At 40.3% G+C, this 18,318-nt stretch overlaps 1 protein-coding gene across 3 annotated transcripts in view; it reads left to right on the top strand.

The window, feature by feature from the left end:
* Positions 1 to 18,318, top strand: part of LPIN2 (lipin 2) — a 114,873-nt gene that overhangs the window by 45,767 nt on the left and 50,788 nt on the right. The window lies entirely within an intron of this gene.

Here is an 18,318-nt window from a genome sequence, read left to right as displayed (position 1 = left end):
TTTTTATTAATGGTCAACCACCAGAAGAGCACTGACTCAAACCCTGCTTCTATCTTATTTCTAGCTTTAAACTCATTTGGAACTCCTCTGGGGACCCCAACGGTGTCAATATAGATATGAGGATCAAAGGATCCACCAGGCGCCATTGACTTCTTTTTTCCTAGCAGGGGCAGTCTGGACCAGTTTTGGAAATGCTAGGGTAAATGGGATAGCCAGTTGAAACAGGGCACAGGTTCCACTCCACCTGTCAGGGAAATTTTTCCAGAGACTCCTCTGCTCACAATACCACCAGACATCTGCTCTGGGGATTCGGAGGGGAATATAGTCGCCAGCCCCACTGTGAAGGTGGCTCGCATTTCTGGTATGAGTACATGTTCGGAGTTCTCCCACAGGGGTACTGGAATTCGCTTCCCACCTAGAGAGGCAAGAAGAGTAATTCATGGGCCCCACTGAGTATGAAGGGAGGGATTGAGTCCCATTACTCCTTATAGAGGGAAGAGGAGAGACAAGCTTCTGCAAGTCTCATTTCCCCATGCATTCTCATCCTGGTAGAGAGCGAGCACACAGGCCATTCCCGAGGGGTCAGAGTCCCAGCCTAGTGGAAATGGTACAACTGTGCCTGGGGTCTCCCTGTGGTATAAGCATAACATGGCTTTTATTCAGGGATTTAATGGTAAATTTGACCCATTCTACCCAAGCATTTGCGTGTCCATACCCAGTCTCTATCTCTAAGGTTTGTCTGAGAACTAATACCTCAAAAACTTTTACCTTGGCTGGATCATTCTGGGGTCTTTTCTGAGGTGTTTCTGAGGTCTGGGTGGGGGTAGTTATATTTTCTAGGGAAGGAGGAGTTGTCACGAAGTGAAGACCTACCCACCCTACTGGATCTATGCCAGATACATCAGCTCCTAGGCCATAAACTCTGGTAGCCACATGGGGTTCCTGACTTAAGGCCTGTGGCTGGTTCAGTGTCAGAAGAAGAGGGTTGCACTGGAGAGGCTGGCAGTTTGGGGGAGGAGCTCCTTTGCTTAAAGTTATTTTAAGCAAAAGATCAGTTTTAAAGTGAAGCCCACTGACCAACCCAGCCACTTAGTTCAGCCAAACTGTTGAGTGTCAGGAGGCAGCAATGCAGATGGGCTTCTTAAGTGAGGCTTGTATGTACAGACAATCACTCAGGTAATGAGATCATAGGCTTATGCCCTTTGAAAACAGAAAGAACACACATGTTAATTTACACAACACAATTCACAAACCAGTCTCTAAATTTGCAAGACTGTCTTATTGGGAAGACATCCAGTTGCAAGGCATTTGCCATTCTTCTTGCCTGTAAATTAAGCAACCTTCGTTCCTTCCCTAGAAAGATTGCCATGGATCGCACAACCAACCAAGGTGCTAGGCCTTTCCCTCATCGGCTTTCATCAGCCTAGGCATGCCTCCTTCAGGCATGACATTCCAGTCAAAGCCTCGGATGACAAAACCACCATTAGCAACTGGTCTTATTAGTTTTATGCAAAGGAACCTTATGTCACTTCTTCTTTACAATGCCAAATACTGGAGGGTTCCGGTAGGGAGAAAAATATAAAGGCGTGAAGGAAAATCCTGTCCTTCAAAACTGCATTTCCATGCATTATACCTTCCATTACTAAAACCATACAATTTCTTCTCAAAACCTTTATAAACTAACAAACCTTTTCATTTACATGCCTTACACTTTCCCTGGTTCCCTTTCTTTCATGTGAAATTTTAAATTTCCCTGGGAAACCTCAGGTTTTCCTTTCAGAGTATAAACAGAGCAATAATTCAAAACACAGATAGCTGGGCCCTCTCTCTGCAGTATGTCCACTGGCCTCCTAGAGAGACGTGCCCTTGGCAGAGACATGCTCACTTGTCCAGGCTGGAGAACTCGGCAGCCCTGAATGACCCTTCCTGGATTCTGGGTGGCAAAAGGAATTTTTGCCAGCTGGTTTACAGACAACCTTTCCTAGGTCTCATTGGTCAAAAATATACAGAAAATTCCACAGCAGAACAGACGAAGGTACACTTATAAAATCAGAACACAAGCAGCTGAGATTTCCTTTTCCCAGGTTTAAAACTTCCATAACTTTCCTTTTTATTATTACAACTTTTCCACAGACCTTCTGCAACATTCACAAACTTTCTAAATACCCTTACTTCTTTAGATTTAACCATAACATGCTTCCAATCCTTGTTCTTTTCCACACGGTGAAGGACTGTACTCAAACTCAGTATCTGGCAGCTAAAAAGTTCCTAGATTTGCAGAGATATCCTGCAGCTTTTTGAAGTTCCTGCTTCTCCTCCACTCTTCTAACATACATGTTCTGAGTTTTCCTGAGGGGTTTTTCAGTTGCTCTATTTGGCCCATTCATCTACCTTCTGCAATTTCTTACAAATACTTAGCCAGTTTCTGTTACAACGGTGACTTTTAAGAGTCCCTGTCCTACAAGCATTCTCTGTATTTAGACCAGAATACTTCCTCATCTGGTCCCTGAGCTTCTGTAGGAATGCTGATGGAGCTATATCTCAAATGCCTTGGAGACATTCTGTGCTTGGGGAACGGACTCCTTGATTTCCCTGATGATGAGGTTCCTAAGGTCTCTCATCTGAGCCCTATCCTCCGGCCTATTATCTCATTCAGGGTCTATACCGGGAAACTTTTGTTAGGCCGGGACAATTCCCTGGCCGGGAGGATGTTCCCTTTCCCATATCCTCATAGCCCGTCTGATCACTCCCTTCTCTTCCCCACTGAAGATGTATAGTATAGACATTAATTCTGTCCACATGTATATGCTGGGTCCAGGGAACTGATCTAATTGTTTTGCCAATCCAAAGGGGTCCTCCACCAAGCGCTTCATATTGTGCTTGAAGTTTCTAACTTCAGTGCTTGTTGAAGGAACATTTGACTTATCCAGTATGTCCTGGACCCATGGAGACCTCCCTAAGGGGAAACATCGGCTGCTCTGAGGGAATGGGGAAGTTCTTTAGGTCTTGCTTACATTGTTCTAATTCCTTTCTTAATCTAGAATAAGTTCCCACCGGTGCCGTAGGTGTCATGGGGGAGGATACTGGTGGGGTATCTGCTAGGTGTACCTGGCCTGGCCTCTTCCGTCTGTACTGTCTGTCCGTGGTGCCTCCGCCCAGTTGGCCGCCGGCTGGCCAGGGCTATAAGGCAGTGGGAGACAGGACAAGTGTCGCTGGTTCGACTCCCAGTCAGGGCACACGACCAAGCCGCATGCCAGGTCCCCAACTGGGGGCACAAGTGAGAGGTAATCACACAGCGATGCCTCTCTCCCTCTCTTCCTCCCTTCCCCTCTCCAAAAACAAACAAACAAACAAACAAATAATCCAAAAAAAAAAGCTGATGCCTGATCACTCACATATAAGACCAGGGCTTGACAAACCCAACATTCATCAAACCCAAATAGGGGCCAGAAGACAGATTTCCCCTAAATGGGTTCCTTCGGACAAAGGAAACAACAATAATTTACCATTGTCTGTTTTTCCTTATTTTGGTCCAGGGATCCTTTCCCCAGTGCTCTAACATTCTCCCTAATGGACTGTTGGGTGGAATGTCTGTGGGGCCTTCCTTGGCCCCACCCCTTTGAATTTCCCTAGGCCTAGAATTTCTATTTCCCATCCTCAGCTGATTCCTTTGGCTGAATCTGGTTGTGTTCTCAACCTCCTTTACCAGAGATTTATTGAACACAGACCCCGTGAGCTGAGTCCCCCTATACCGGAGAATTTCTACCCATGCCCTGTATACTCAACCTCCCTTCCTGGAAGTTTCTTATATACAGTCCTGTGTGCTCAACCCTCTTACAGAGACTTTGCACAAAGCCTGAGATGCTTCATCCATCTCCAGCTGTTTCCCTCACGGGAGAATGGACTCAGCAGAGGGGCACTTCACACTCGATTCATGTCTAGAGACACGTCCCAGCCACACACACAATCAGCTTTATCGAGGATGCCCAACCACCAAGGCAGTACTTAAGTCCAATTTTCTTACCTTGGCCAGTGCACAAGGTTGCCTGGTTGCCGCAGTGTTTGCTCTTGTTTCCCCCTGCGTGGATCTACTGCTGTCCCAACAAGAAGTCTCGGGTCGTTTCCGGACACTGAGGCAGGTGGGCCCTGGGTCAAGCCAGCCACGCAAAAGCGGGTAGGACGTGTCTCCCCACCTTGGCTCAGAGCCCCTTCCCTCACACTGGCAGAGGATCCCGGATGAGCCCCCAAACTGTGAGAAACGCTCACAATAAAAACTGGGGCATAGTATATAAAAAAACAAAACAAACAAAAAAACTGGGGCATAGGACTTGAGCAGCAAAGTGAGGCATTTATTCACGAGTCTGCAGAGTCGGGGGCACCCTCAGCCAGGAGAATGTGCGCACGAAATAGACAAAGAAAGCTGGTTTTATAGTAAAGTGCCCCACTCCAAAGTGAAATTGATTAGCATCCTCACCCTAAAGTGAAATTGATTAGCTTCCTCCCTCTAAAATGAAAGTGATTAGCTTCCCCACCCTTAGGCGATTAGCTCCCCCACCCCTCTCCTTCTTCCCTGTTTCTCTATTACTGTTTACTCTGGAGTTACAATTTAACTCGATCATCTAAATGCCGCTATTGTGATTTGTAAATATGCTAATGCTGTCAACTCCCTTCTCCGAGACCCTTTAATTACACTTGCCGTTTGTTATTACTAATTTACTACTGGTTTGGGAGTCACTATTTCCTTGTTTCCTACACCCTTATAGCACATTTCCTCATATCTGTAAGCAGAAAGTTAAATGGAATGTTAAGGGCAAGTTCTTGGATGAAAGCTGTCCACAAGTCCTGATCACATCGTATCTCTCAGAAAGTTCACCTCCTAACATTGAACCAAGGTTGAATGGTTAGTAGTCAGTGCTAATGCTCGAAGTGGTATGTGGAGGATACTTGGAGGACAAGTATGGCTTCTTTGAACTCTCTTATTATAATATTTATGTGGCCAGATAGTATTAAATAAAAATAATATTCCAGTTCCTAAAGAAATCTGGGGTCTTTTGTTTCATTTTGTTTTGTTTTGTGAATTATGCTTGTGAGCCTGAAGGTAGGGAGAGACGATGCTCCATGAACATCCTTCAGTTTCACAGGGCTCTCTCTGTGTGGGCATCTTTATGCCAGTCTACTTTCTGATTATGTATTGTGTCTTTGCTTTTTCTCAGAGATTTCACTTGCAGCAAGGAATTTGGGGATTTCATCATTGTTTGAATCATTTCTATCAGAGATGCAGGGAAGAACATAAGCTCTAGAGTCAGGCTTATATTCGAATATCAGCCTTACCGCTTAGTGTGGTGGCTTTGGACACTTCTGAACCTCAGTTTCCTCATATAAATGGGAATACTGATACCAAACTTATGGATAGTTGTGAAGATTACATGAGATAATGTTCAGATTAACATAGCACTTGAACAAGTGATGGACATTTAACAGCTGTAGTTGTATTTGTTAGTAGTACTGCTTACTAGTAATACTAGTATAGAATAGATATATGAAGATAAAACTTAGGAAACAGATTTTTGATGATATGTATAAAAACAGTTTAGAATATATCCATTTTGTATTGATAACAATTTAAAAATTGTAATATTTAAAAACCTACCTTTGATTTTATAGCTACCCTTTTCCTTTACTTTAGGTAAAAGATTGAATCTTGAAAGCTACCCATTTATTCCAGGCAGTAGTATATGTTTAAAAGTATTTGATAAGAAAAATCTGATAGTGGGTACCATTCAGTTTCACATATGAAGGGCCATTTGCCCTCTAAAATATTTTAGTTGATGACCACCTACTGATGTTTTTCATTTTTAGGTTAATGATCAATAAGTGATTCTCATGTCTATCTGTGCCATTTTATTTAGCTTTGGATTTCGCATTTAAAGAAAAGACATGGATAATTCTCTAGTTCGTCATTAAAATGAAAGTAAACACAATCATTTCAGATGTTTTAAGGAATAAGAGTGCTTAGCCCAGAATAGATTAGACCTAATTGTGGTTGTACAGTAAACTGGTGTATAGAAATATCATCCAGAAGAGTCTGGTACATAATTCAGTGTGCTTTCTAGTGGACATAATAACTAGGGATATCTGATAATGTGAATTTCTTGGTGAAAGGAGTGTCTCTCTGTCAGCTGGAAGTATTCCCAAATTGAAAAGCAGTGTTGTTAAAGAAGATATTTGTCTTAGCTCAGGATGCTATGACAAAATACCGTAGACTGTGTGGTTTAAACAACAGACATTTATTTTTCACAGTTTTGGAGGCTGGAAAGTCCAAAGTCTTCAGTACCTATTGAGGGCCCTCTTCATGGCTGTAGACAACTACTTTCTCACTGTCCTTACATAGTGGAAAGAGAGAGAGCACCCTCTGGTATCATCTTCTCCTTGTAAAGACATTTATCCCACCATGGGGAAGTCAATGTCCTCATGACTTCATATAAATCTAATTATCTCCCAAAGACCCCACCTCCAGGGTTAGGTCTTCAACATTTGAATTTGGGAGCTGGGGGGAGAAACATTCAGTCCATAGTACTTAACCTTTCTAAGCCTCAATTTTATTATCTTTAAAAATAGAAATTATACTTGCCAAAAGGTGGTTCTGAGATGATAATACTTGTGTAAGCTTAAGAATTAGGTACACAGTAAGCTCTTGAAAAAAGTAACTGCCGCTGCTGTGATGATTATTAACTTCACCATATTTCAGAGATGTGCTAGAGGCATTTTTGGAATTTGTTGCAAGACTGGGCTGGATAAATTCTTCCAGTTCAAAGAAACAGTAAGTGCATTTTAATGTTTTTTATTTGTGCTTATGAGCCTGAATATAAGGGTGCTGTTCTGTGACATATCCTTCAATTCTTTTATTTTTTTTTTAATTTTTATTTTTTATTTATTTTTATTTTTGGTTTTTCAATTACAGTTGTCCCCTTTTCCCCCATTTCTCTCCCCCACCCAACCCACCCCCTTTCCCGCAATCATGTCCCTACCCATTGTCCATGTCCATGAGTCATTTATACAGGTTCTTTGACTAAACCCTTCCCTTATTATCCCCCTTCTCTCCCTCTCCCCTCCCCCCTATTGACTGCTATTCTGCTCTTTGTTCTATTTAGTTCCTTTGTTTGTGTTGTTCTTTAGTTTCCTGTATTAGGTGATATCATATGGTATTTTTCTTTCTTTGCCTGGCTTATTTCACTAAGCATAATTCTCTCTAGTTCCATCCATGTTGTTGCAAATGGCAGGAGTTCCTTCTTCCTTTCTGCTAGATAGTATTCCATTGTGTAAATGTACCACAGTTTTTTGATCCACTCATCTACAGATGGGCACTTAGGTTGTTTCCAGCACTTAGCTATTGTAAACAGTGCTGCAATGAACATAGGGGTGCATAGTTCTTTTGAATTGATGTTTCAAGATTCTTCGGGTATAATCCTAGTAGTGGAGTCGCTGGTTCAAAAGGCAGTTCCATTTTTAATCTTTTGCAGTAATTCCATACTGTTCTCCATAGTGGCTGCACCAGTCTGCATTCCCACCAACAGTGCAATAGGGTTCCCGTTTCTCCACATCCTCGCCAGCACTTGTTGTTTGTTGATTTGTTGATGATGGCCATTCTGACTGGTGTAAAATGGTATCTCATTGTGGTTTTTATTTGCATCTCCCTGATGGCTAATGATGTTGAGCATTTTTTCATGTGTCTATGGACCTTCTGTATGTCCTCTTCGGAGAAGTGTTTGTTCAGGTCCTTTGCCCATTTTTTAATTGGGTTGTTTGTTTTCTTGATGTTGAGTCGTATAAGTTCTTTATATATTTTGGAAATCAGTCCCGTGTCTGTGATGTCATTGGCAAATATGTTTTCCCATATGGTTGGTTTCCTTTTCATCTTGCTGATGTTTTCTTTTGCTGAGCAGAAACTCTTTAGTTTGATGTAATCCCATGAATTTATTATTTCCTTTATTTCTCTTGCTTTAGGAGATGTATCCGTGAAGAAATTATTACGTGAGATATCTGATATTTTCTTGCCTATGTTTTCCTCTAGGACTTTTATGGTGTCACAGCTTACATTTAAGTCTTTGATCCATCTTGATTTTATTCTGGTGTGTGGTGTAAGTTGGTGGTCTAGTTTCATTTTTTAGCAGGTCCCTATCCAGTTCTCCCAGCACCGTTTGTTAAAGAGGCTCTTCTCACTCCATTTTATGTTCCTTCCTCCTTTATCAAATATTAGTTGACCATAGAGGCCTGAGTTTATTTCTGGACTCTCTATTTTGTTCCACTGATCTATATGTCTGTTCTTATGCCAGTACCAGACTGTTTTGATTACAGTGGCTTTGTAGTATTGTTTGATATCTGGTGTTGTGATTCCTCCTGCTGTGTTCTTCTGTCTCAAGATTGCTTTTGCTATTCGGGGTCTTTTTTGGTTCCATATGAATTTATGGAGTATTTGTTCTAGGTCTGTGAAATATGTCATTGGTATTTTAATAGGGATTGCATTGAATCTGTAAATTGCTTTGGGTAGTATGGCCATTTTGATGATGTTGATCCTTCCCATCCAAGAACATGTTATTTGCTTCCATTTATTTGTATCTTCCTTAATTTGTTTCTTCAATGTTATGTAATTTTCAGAGTACAGGTCTTTTATCTCTTTGGTTAAGTTTACTCCTAGGTACTTTATTTTTCTTGTTGCTATAGTAAGTGGTATTTTCTTTTTTGTCTCTGTCTCTGCTATTTTATTGTTGGTGTACAGAAATGCCTTAGATTTCTGTATATTATTTTGTACCCTGCTATTTTGCCAAATTCACTTATTATATCAAGTAGTCTTTTAGTGGAGTTTATACGATTTTCTAGGTATACTATCATGTCATCTGCATATAATGAAAGTTTTACTTCCTCTTTCCCAATTTGGATGCCTTTTATTTCCTTTTCTTGTCTGACTGCTGTGGCTAGGACTTCCAACACTATGTTGAAAAGGAGTGGAGAGAGTGGACAACCTTGTCTAGTTCCTGAATTCAGGGGGAATGCTTTTAGTTTTAGTCCATTGAGTATGATGTTGGCCTCTGGCTTCTCATATATAGCCTTAATTATGTTAAGGTATGTTCCCTCTATTCCCATTTTGCTGAGTGTTTTCATCATAAATGGGTGTTGTACTTTATCAAATGCTTTTTCTGCATCTATTGATATGATCATGTGATTGTTGTCTTTCATTTTGTTTAGGTGATGTATTATATTTATTGATTTGAGAATATTAAACCATCCTTGCATCCCTGGAATGAAGCCCACTTGATCATGATGTATGATCTTTTTGATGTATTGCTGGATCCTGTTTGCCAATATTTTATTGAGGATTTTAGAATAGTGTTCATCAGTGATATTGGCCTGTAGTTTTCTTTCTTTGTTTTGTCTTGACCTGGTTTGAGGATTAGGATAATACTGGCTTCATAGAAAGAGTTTGGGATTTTCCCCTCTTCTTGGATTTTTCGTAACAGTTTGAGGAGGATAAGAGTTAGTTCTTCCCTGAATGTTTTGTAGAATTCGCCTGTGAAGCCATCCGGTTCAGGGCTTTTGTGTGCAGGGAGATTTTGGATTACTGTTTCAATTTCCTTCTTTGTTATTGGTCTGTTGAGACTTTCTACTTCTTCTTGATTCAGTTTTGGAAGGTTGTATGTTTCTAGAAATTTGTCCATTTGTTCTAGATTGTCAGATTTCTTGCCATACAATTGTCTGTAGTAATTTCTAACTATCATTTGTATTTCTGTGATATCAGTCGTGATTTCTCCTCTTTCATTTCTGATTTTGTTTATTTGAGTCTTCTCTCTTTTTTTCTTGATTAGACTGGCTAGAGGCATGTCGATTTTGTTTATTTTTTCGAAAAACCAGCTCCTAGTTTTGTTGATCTTTTGGATTGTTTGTTTAGTCTCTATGTCATTTAGTTCTGCCCTGATCTTGATGATTTCGTTCCTTCTGCTTGCCCTAGGCTTTGTTTGTTGTTGTTGTTCTAGTTCTGGTAGCTTTATGGTTAGGTTTTTTTATTTGAGATTCTTCTATCCTTTTCAGATAGGCCTGTATTGCTATGAACTTCCCTCTCAGGACTGCTTTTGCTGTGTCCCACAGGTTTTGGGCTGTTGTGTGCTCATTATCATTAGTTTCTAGACATTTCTTGATTTCTTTTTTGATGTCATTGTTAATCCATTCATTATTTAATAGCATGTTATTCAGTCTCCATGAGTTTGAGTGTCTTTAATTTTTTTCTCTGAGGTTGATTTCTAGTTTCAAGGCATTGTGATCTGAAAAGATACTTGATATAATTTCAATTTTCTTGAATTTGTTGAGGCTTGTTTTGTGTCCTATCATGTGGTCTATCTTTGAAAATGTCCCATGTGCATTTGAAAAGAATGTATATTTTGCTTCTTTGGAGTGGAATGTTCTATATATATCAGTTAGGTCCATGTGGTTTAGTGCGTTGTTCAATGCCTGTATATCCTTGGTGTTTCTTTGCTTTGATGATCTGTCTATTGTTGATAATGGAGTGTTGAAGTCCCCTACTATGAGTGTGTTGTTGTTGATATCCTTCTTGTGGTCTTCTAGTATTTGCTTTATGTATTTGGGTGCTCCTATGTTGGGTGCATATATGTTTATCAGTGTTATATCTTCTTGATGGATTGTTCCTTTAAGTATTATGAAATGTCCTTCTTTGTCTCTTTTTATTGCCCTTGCTTTGAAATCCATTTTGTCTGATATGAGGACTGCTATCCTGGCTTTTTTTTCTGGTCTGTTTGCTTGGAATATTTTTTTATATCCCTTTACTTTCAGTCTGTGTAAATCTTTTGTTTTGAGGTGTGTTTCTTGTAGACAGCAAATATGTGGGTCCTGTTTTCTTATCCATTCCGTTACCCTATGTCTTTTAATTGGAGCACTTAATTCATTTACATTTAAGGTTATTATTGACGTGTATTTATTCATTTCCCTTTGTACTTCTGTTCCTCTCCTCTCTTTTGTTTTTTTTCTTCTTTTTTCTTAGAACACTCCCTTTAGCATCTCTTGCAATGCTGGTTTGGTGGAGATGTATTCTTTTAGTCTTCCTTTGTCTGAGAACTCCTTATTTCACCTTCTATTTTGAATGAGAGCCTTGCTGGGTAGAGTATTTTTGGTTGTAGACCTTTGTTTTTCATTGCTTGAAATATTTTTGACCATTCCCTTCTGGCTTGTAATGTTTCTGTTGAGAAATCAGTTGATAGCCTTATCGGAGCTCCCTTGTATGTTATTTACTGTTTTTCTCTTGCTGCTTTTAGGATTCTCTCTTTGTCTTGAAATGTTGCCATTTTAATTATGATGTGCCTTGGAGTGGGTTTTTAGGGGTTCTTCTTCACTGGAATTCTCTGTGCTTCCTGAACTTGTATAACTCTTTCTCTCATCAGGTTCGGAAAATTTTCTGTCACTATTTCTCCTATCAGTTTTTCAATTTCATGCTCCTTTTCTTCTCTCTCTCTAATTCCAATGATCCTGATATTATTCCTTATCATGCTGTCCTGTAATTCTCTTACATCTTGGTCATATTTTTTCAATCTTTTCTCATTTTGCTGTATTGTCTGGGAGTTTTTCTCTACATTATCTTCGCACTCACTAATCTGATCCTCTGCTTCGTTTAGTCTGCTTTTGACTGATTCTACTGTGTTTTTCAGTTCAGAGATTGAGTTCTTCAATTCTTCCTGGTTCTTGTTAATAGTTTCTATGTCTTTTTTTATGTTGGTGTAGTTCTCCGCAAGTTCCCTGTAATTTTCTTGGAGCTGCTGGTAACTTCCTTGGAGGTTGTCATAGTTGATTTTAAGGATGTCGAGTATATTGAGCTTCTTTACCACCACTATTCTGAATTCCATGTCTGACATTTGGGCTATGTCTATTCCATCTACCTCTCTTTCTGGGGATTCCTCTTTTCATTGAGGGGTTATTTTTGCATCTTACCATGTTGGATTCTTCCTGTTTTTATTTATTTATTTATTTGTTTGTTTTTTTGGGGGGGGTGGTATGCTTTGACTTCCCTCCTTTGTGGTGTGAGATTCTTTATGGAGATCTGGGGGTTTCAGTGGTGCAGTCTCTGATATCCTGAGCCTGATGTTCTTGGGTTACCCTTTATGTCGTTTGTTTATGCTGTCTGGTTATATTTCAGATGTTCTTTGGTAGGATCTTCCTTCTGGCTAGTTGATTGAGAGTCACTCTATCCACTTTGTCTTGAGTTCTTTTGTGGAGATGCTGTTAAAAACATAAACACACAGTCCAGGCAGGAGACTCACACCCTCAAAAAATATCCCCCACCCTCTATCCCGCTATCGTCAGCCAACGAGCCCGTGTTAATATAAATGTAAAGAGATTAGAGCTTTTATACTATAAGAAGAATAGATGAGTTGTTTTTAGGGAGGAAAAATATAATTTTTAATAGAGGGGGTGATAGATTAATAATAGTTGAGATTATGCAAGCCAATAGGTAACATTTACATTGTATGTTAATAAAAATAGAAGAAAAGGATGGAAAAATGCATAATATAGTAGGAAAGTGGGATTGTATTATATTGGGTTTATATAGTAATTATATTCTATTATTTAGAGTGATAGGGGGGCTAAACTAGACACACAAACAAATAAACAACGATTAAAGAGAAAGGATGAGAAGGAGAGGTTATATGCAACACAGTAGAGATATAGCTTTTTTTCTTTTCCTTTTTCTTCCTCTCCTCTCCTCCTCTCTCCTTTTTTTTTTTTTTTTTTTTTTTTTTTTTGGAAGGGGAAAAAAAACAAGAAAAAAGAAGAGAGAAAAGAAAGAAGAAAGAAAAAAGAAAAAAAACAAGAAAAGAGAAGAAAGAAAAGAAAGAAAGAAAGAAAGAAAGAGAAGAAAGAAAGAGAAAAAAAGAGAAAAAAAAAAAGGAATGTTTTTACTCAGTTCAGCCTTGGTGTGTCATCTTCTTTTTCTGCGTCTGCAGCTGGTCTAGTGTGGCGGTTCAGAGGTTCTTGTTTCTTGCAGCAATGGTGTGCACCCGTGGTTGCCGGCACGGCGCGCTCCCTTGCTGCCTGCTGGAGCCAGCTGAGGTGTCCTTGCACGCGCGTCCCTGCACGCGCAGGTGGCCCGAGAGCTTGTCCCGCGATTGGCGCCTATTGTCCCTGGGCTGAGGTGTTTTCACGCTCGTGCGCCCGTGCCCTTAGTCCCGCTGAGCCGAGCTCTGGGAGTTGGTCTCTCGCCTCTTAGGGCGGGGCCGTGGACACTTGTGCTCAGTGGAAGTGAGCATCTGTGAGTCGGTGCCTCCCGCTGGTCCGGTGCTGCAGCTGCCCGCCTTCCCTCACCCGTCTGGGTGGGCAGGAATAGAGCCTGCGCTAGTGGTCTGCTTTCCGCCTGGGGCCCGGCGCCCACTGGAGCTGGCTAGGGGTGTCTGTGCACGGTCCTCTGCGTGTTCAGTGGGCCCTCCCTGTGCCCGTTGGGGGACTTATGTCCGTTGGGGAGTGTCCAAGGGGCACCCGGACTCATGGCCCCGCGCATCTGGGCCATTGAATGAGAGCACTTCCCTATGCGCGCCCCGCAACCCAGGGGTAGGGTTGGGGAGTGGATGAGTGCTCCTCTGTGCCTGCGCTCCTCAAGAACGGCCTACCACCCCCAAACTTTCCTCCCCTCTCCACCGTCCACTAGAGAAAAATATAAAGGAGAATTATGTTCTCACTTGCCCGGCAGCACGCTGTCTCCTGTCCTTCAGCGCCAATACCACTTGGTCGAGTCCCGTCTCTGCCAGCGAGCAGAGTTCCGCTCTCCTCCCAACTCCTCTCTGGGGAAGCCTGTGGTCGCCAAAAAGCCGTTGTGTACTTCCAGCAGCAGCTCGGGCAGCTGCCCCAGTCAGGAATCCCGTTTCGTCCCATTTTTCTCCGCTATCCTCACTAAACAGGTTGTTCCCAGATGGATTTTCTCTAATCCAGCAGTGCCAAGGCTCGACTCCTGCCAGTGTCCAGCTGCTCACTGAGATGTTCTGTCTGCAATTAGCCCAAACTGCAGACGGGTCTCGGGAGCCTGAAAACACAGTGTCCCCTCACTCCTTTGCCATCTTCAAAATCTCCTTCAATTCTATACTGTTCTTTTTGTGTGGCCATGTTTATGTCAGTCTGCTTTCTGATTATGTGATATCTTTGCTTTTTCTTTGAATTTTCATCAGTCTCTTTCTGCATCCTTCTCCCTTGGTCTCTGTCATTCTCTGTTTTTGAATTTATTTTCTCTTATCTCCCACTTCTCTTTCTCATTATTCACTATAAAATATAAATAGTTTATAATCTATATTATTTTGCTATTTTTTTAATGTTAGTTTTACTTCAAAAGCTAGTATCTTACTGGTTACCTAATCATCTATCTTTTACACCCCTGCACAGAATCCCGCTTTCCCAGACAATGACCAGGACAGACTAATGTCAGACCTGACTTTGTCCTCACTGGGTTTTATTATGGCTAGTGCTGGGCTGGGCATGTAAGACTAAATGTTTTATGGTACTAGGTTCTGTTTAAAGAGCAAGCTGTTTAAGGTGTCATGCATACAATGACCAACTGCATTTCCCCTGACAGAACCATGAGGAAGTCTCCCTCCCTCAGCCTGGTTGGAGATCCCCTCCTTGAGATGTGTCTCTTATTCCTAGGGTGTAGTGAATGTTAAGACATCAGGTCTCCCTTTACATTTGTTTTTCCAGCCTTCATGGAATAAAGAATTGTTTTATATCTGCTAAGAGAAAATTAGTCATTTGACAGACTATTTTTCTACATTTAGCAACTGGCATTTACACAATAGACTTTCTTGTGTAACAGTGCATCCTTTAACCATAGTAATTAGAATCATCTTAAATAGATATAGTTAATTATGGAGTCTGTGCTGTAATTGATGTAAGCTTATTATGGATTTAGTTTATAAGACTTGTTTATGGCTGAATGAAGAGGCATAAAAGTTATTTTCAGTTTCTTTTTTTAAAAAAAGGCCTATTTATTTAGTTATGAACAATAAAATTAGCAAAATTCATTTTAAAATTGCTACTGCCATCAAGCAGTAATACAGAGATTGCCTGCTTGGGTGCTGTTTGTTTGGTTAATGGGCAGCTAAGGAGAGTGGACTGGAAAGCGCGTATGTGAACAATGACAACTTCACTGTACTAGTCAGTGAGGGTAGTAGACTCCACTGAGTGAGCATGTGTACTGTGTGGCTGTTGCATACAAAATGAGTGAGTAAAACAACAAATCTGCATCAATTTTGTGTTAAGCATGAACATTTCTCCATGGAAACTATCTAGATGATTTGGAAGCTGCAGCTGTGGGCAACTGGTGATTGGCAGCTTCATCACAACAACCCACCTGCTCATGCATCATGTCTCATGCAGAGTTTTTTGATGAAACATCAAATTACCCAGGTGACTCAGCCCTCCTACAGCCCAGATTTGGCACCCTGTGACTTCTGGCTTTTCTCCAAAACTAAAATCACCTTTGAAAGGGAATAGATTTCAGATCGTCAGTGAGATTCAGGAAAATACAATGGGGCAGCTGATGGAGATTGGGAGAACTGTCTGAGGTCCCAAGGTGCCTACTTTGAACAGGACTGAGGCGTCATTGTCTTATGTACAGTATTTCTTATATCTTGTATCTTCTTCAATAAATGTCTCTATTATTTATATTACGTGGCTGAATACCTTCTGAACAGACCTTGTGTTACTTACAGAGTATGAAAATTATGATGGACTGTTTTAGGTTGCTGAAAAATACTTTTGGTAAAAGAGTGAAAAAATGAACTAGAAAAGACAAAATTTTATTTCACATGTGTTTTTGGAGACATTCTTAACATATAGAAAATTGTATACCATGACCCCCCAAAATAAATCACAAGCAAGATGTTTATTCCATTTTCCTCTAAATCAATTGTGCTCTTCTATGAAACAAAATTTAATGAGATATATTTATATGGTAAATCACCTGAAAAGATATTCAGCATTATTAGCCATTAGAGAAATGCAAATTAAAATCAATATCACTACCACTACATATCTGTTATTGTGACTAAAATAAAAATAGTAACAATGCCAAGTGTTGGCCAAGGATGTGGAGAAACTGCATCTGTCAGACATTGCTGGTGGGAATATAAAATGGTATAGCAATTCTGATGGAAGTGTCTTTAAAAACTAAGCATGCAGTTCCTATTCAACCCAACAACCGTATTTCTGTGTGTTTACCTCAGTCAATTGAAAATTTATTTTCACACAAAAATCTACATAGGAATGTTTATAGCAGTTTTTGTAATAGCCAAAAACTTAACATTTTAGCTGTTGCTCAACAGGTGAATATAATACATCTATACCATGGAATACTGCTTCACAATAAAAAGGAACAAACTGTTCATACATGTGCAGCCACCTGAATGAATCTCCGTAGAAATGTGTGTGGAAAAAGGCAATCTCCAAAGTGTATATACTATATAATTCCATTTATATAACTGTCTTAAAAATTACAAAAATCACAGAAATGAACAAATTAGTTGTTGGCAGAGATTAAGGAGACAGTGAGGATGGGAGGGAAATAGGTGTGTGTGGCTTTAAAAGGCCAAGAGGATGGATCTTTGTGATGATGGAAATGTTCTGAATCTTAACTGACTCAGTGTTGATATCCCAATTGTGATACTGCACTAGAATTTTGCAGGATGTTAGCATTGGGGGAAACTGGTAAGGGTACATGGGATGGCTTTGTATTATTTGTTACAACTACATGAATGTGAATTTACAATTATCTCAAAATAAATTAAATATAATGGTTTGTAATATGAATATTCTGATGAAACACTATTTCCTCCCCATATGTGTTTCTTATTTTTTAGTTTCATTTATTGATGGTTCATTTGATCATTATTTTATTCATTCAAGAAATAACTATTCTAAAACCATTATCATCACCAACTTGTCACTGTTTTAGCATTATCACATAGAAGACACTGCCTTGTTTGGTTATTTGGTAGTAAGTTCTGCAGCTAGTTTACATCTCCCAAATGTACCTTCTGTAGGTGCATTTGGGGGCCTTACTAACATTAGCTCTAAAATATTTTTAAAATTTTCCAGGGTAAAAGTACTGTGGCTGTCCTTCATGGTGTAAAATGGGTGGGCCTTGATTACACATTCATCTGTGTACAAGAGCAGAAAAAAATAATCCAGTCACTGCCAGCAGGCACTTGGTCACCTTTAAAGAGTGGGCCCCTACCTTTTCCCAAGGGATAACATTTTTTTCTCACAATTCAGCTTTGGACTTATCTTACAACATAGAATGTGATCTGGGAACTTTTCTGAGCATGTAACTTTGAGTTCTAGGCACCTCAAAAGCTGGGTTGAGAGCGACAAATGTGCTTATGATTAATAACCTGGAGAATCATCTCTCAGTTCCCTGGTTCGGTGAAAGTCAGCCTCTGGATTAGCCAGAGCTGTGCAAGGCTCTCTTGTTTGATATGCAACCTTCCCATCCCCAAGAGAATGATATTTGCTGAATTGTGCTTTGACACAGTACTAGAGGTGTCAGTGTCTAACAAAAAGAAATGTGATACTCAATAACTGGAAATAAAATTTGACAATCTTAGGACTAGAAGAGGGTATTTTTTCCTAATTAGTGGACTAGTTGATGAGGGGGTACCAGGGAGACTTCCCCACTTGCCCTCACAGCATACCTTATTGTGGGTGCCCCATCCTGTGGTTAGATTAAGGCCAGCTCTATCTGCAGTCACAGCAGGTATGGAGCACAGAGACAGAAAGCATTTCCTAAAGGCCCTTTGACCCTTTTTGGAGGATCCTTTACAGTCTGATAATCCTGATTTGAATAGTGAGCTGCAGTTGAAGAACAAGAGTAAAACCCTGTTTTTAGCTTTGAATTTTGTGGAACATGAATGCATGTTCCAGTGAGTTGTGCTGTAGTATTGAAGGGGGGTTCTCCCTAGAAGTAATGTTATAAATTAGTTTAGACCCAGTCTAGCTCACTAGAATTTATTTAATCTAGCATCTATCTGAACCATAATATTCTATTAATAGTCCTGTAGAAAACACAACCCTCACTTATCTTTCAGCAGGTTTCTCCTGGAGATGATCTTTGGTCATTTTTTTTTTCTGTTTTTCTGCTATGGCTAGAGTGGATACAATAGCCATGAGCACCCAAGAGTCTTGGGCATAAGGGCAGTGGTGGTGGTCTGGGTTCTTTGTTGGTTTTGTGCAGGTTCTTTTCTTTGCAGAAAAGTCTCTAATGGCATCTGGCACTATATTTAG

Source organism: Furipterus horrens, unplaced genomic scaffold (genome assembly GCF_987537825.1).
Source record: "Furipterus horrens unplaced genomic scaffold, mFurHor1.1.pri manual_scaffold_8, whole genome shotgun sequence".
Lineage (NCBI taxonomy): Eukaryota > Metazoa > Chordata > Mammalia > Chiroptera > Furipteridae > Furipterus > Furipterus horrens.
Note: the sequence above shows the minus strand (reverse complement) of the source record. Positions and strands in the feature narration are given on the sequence as shown.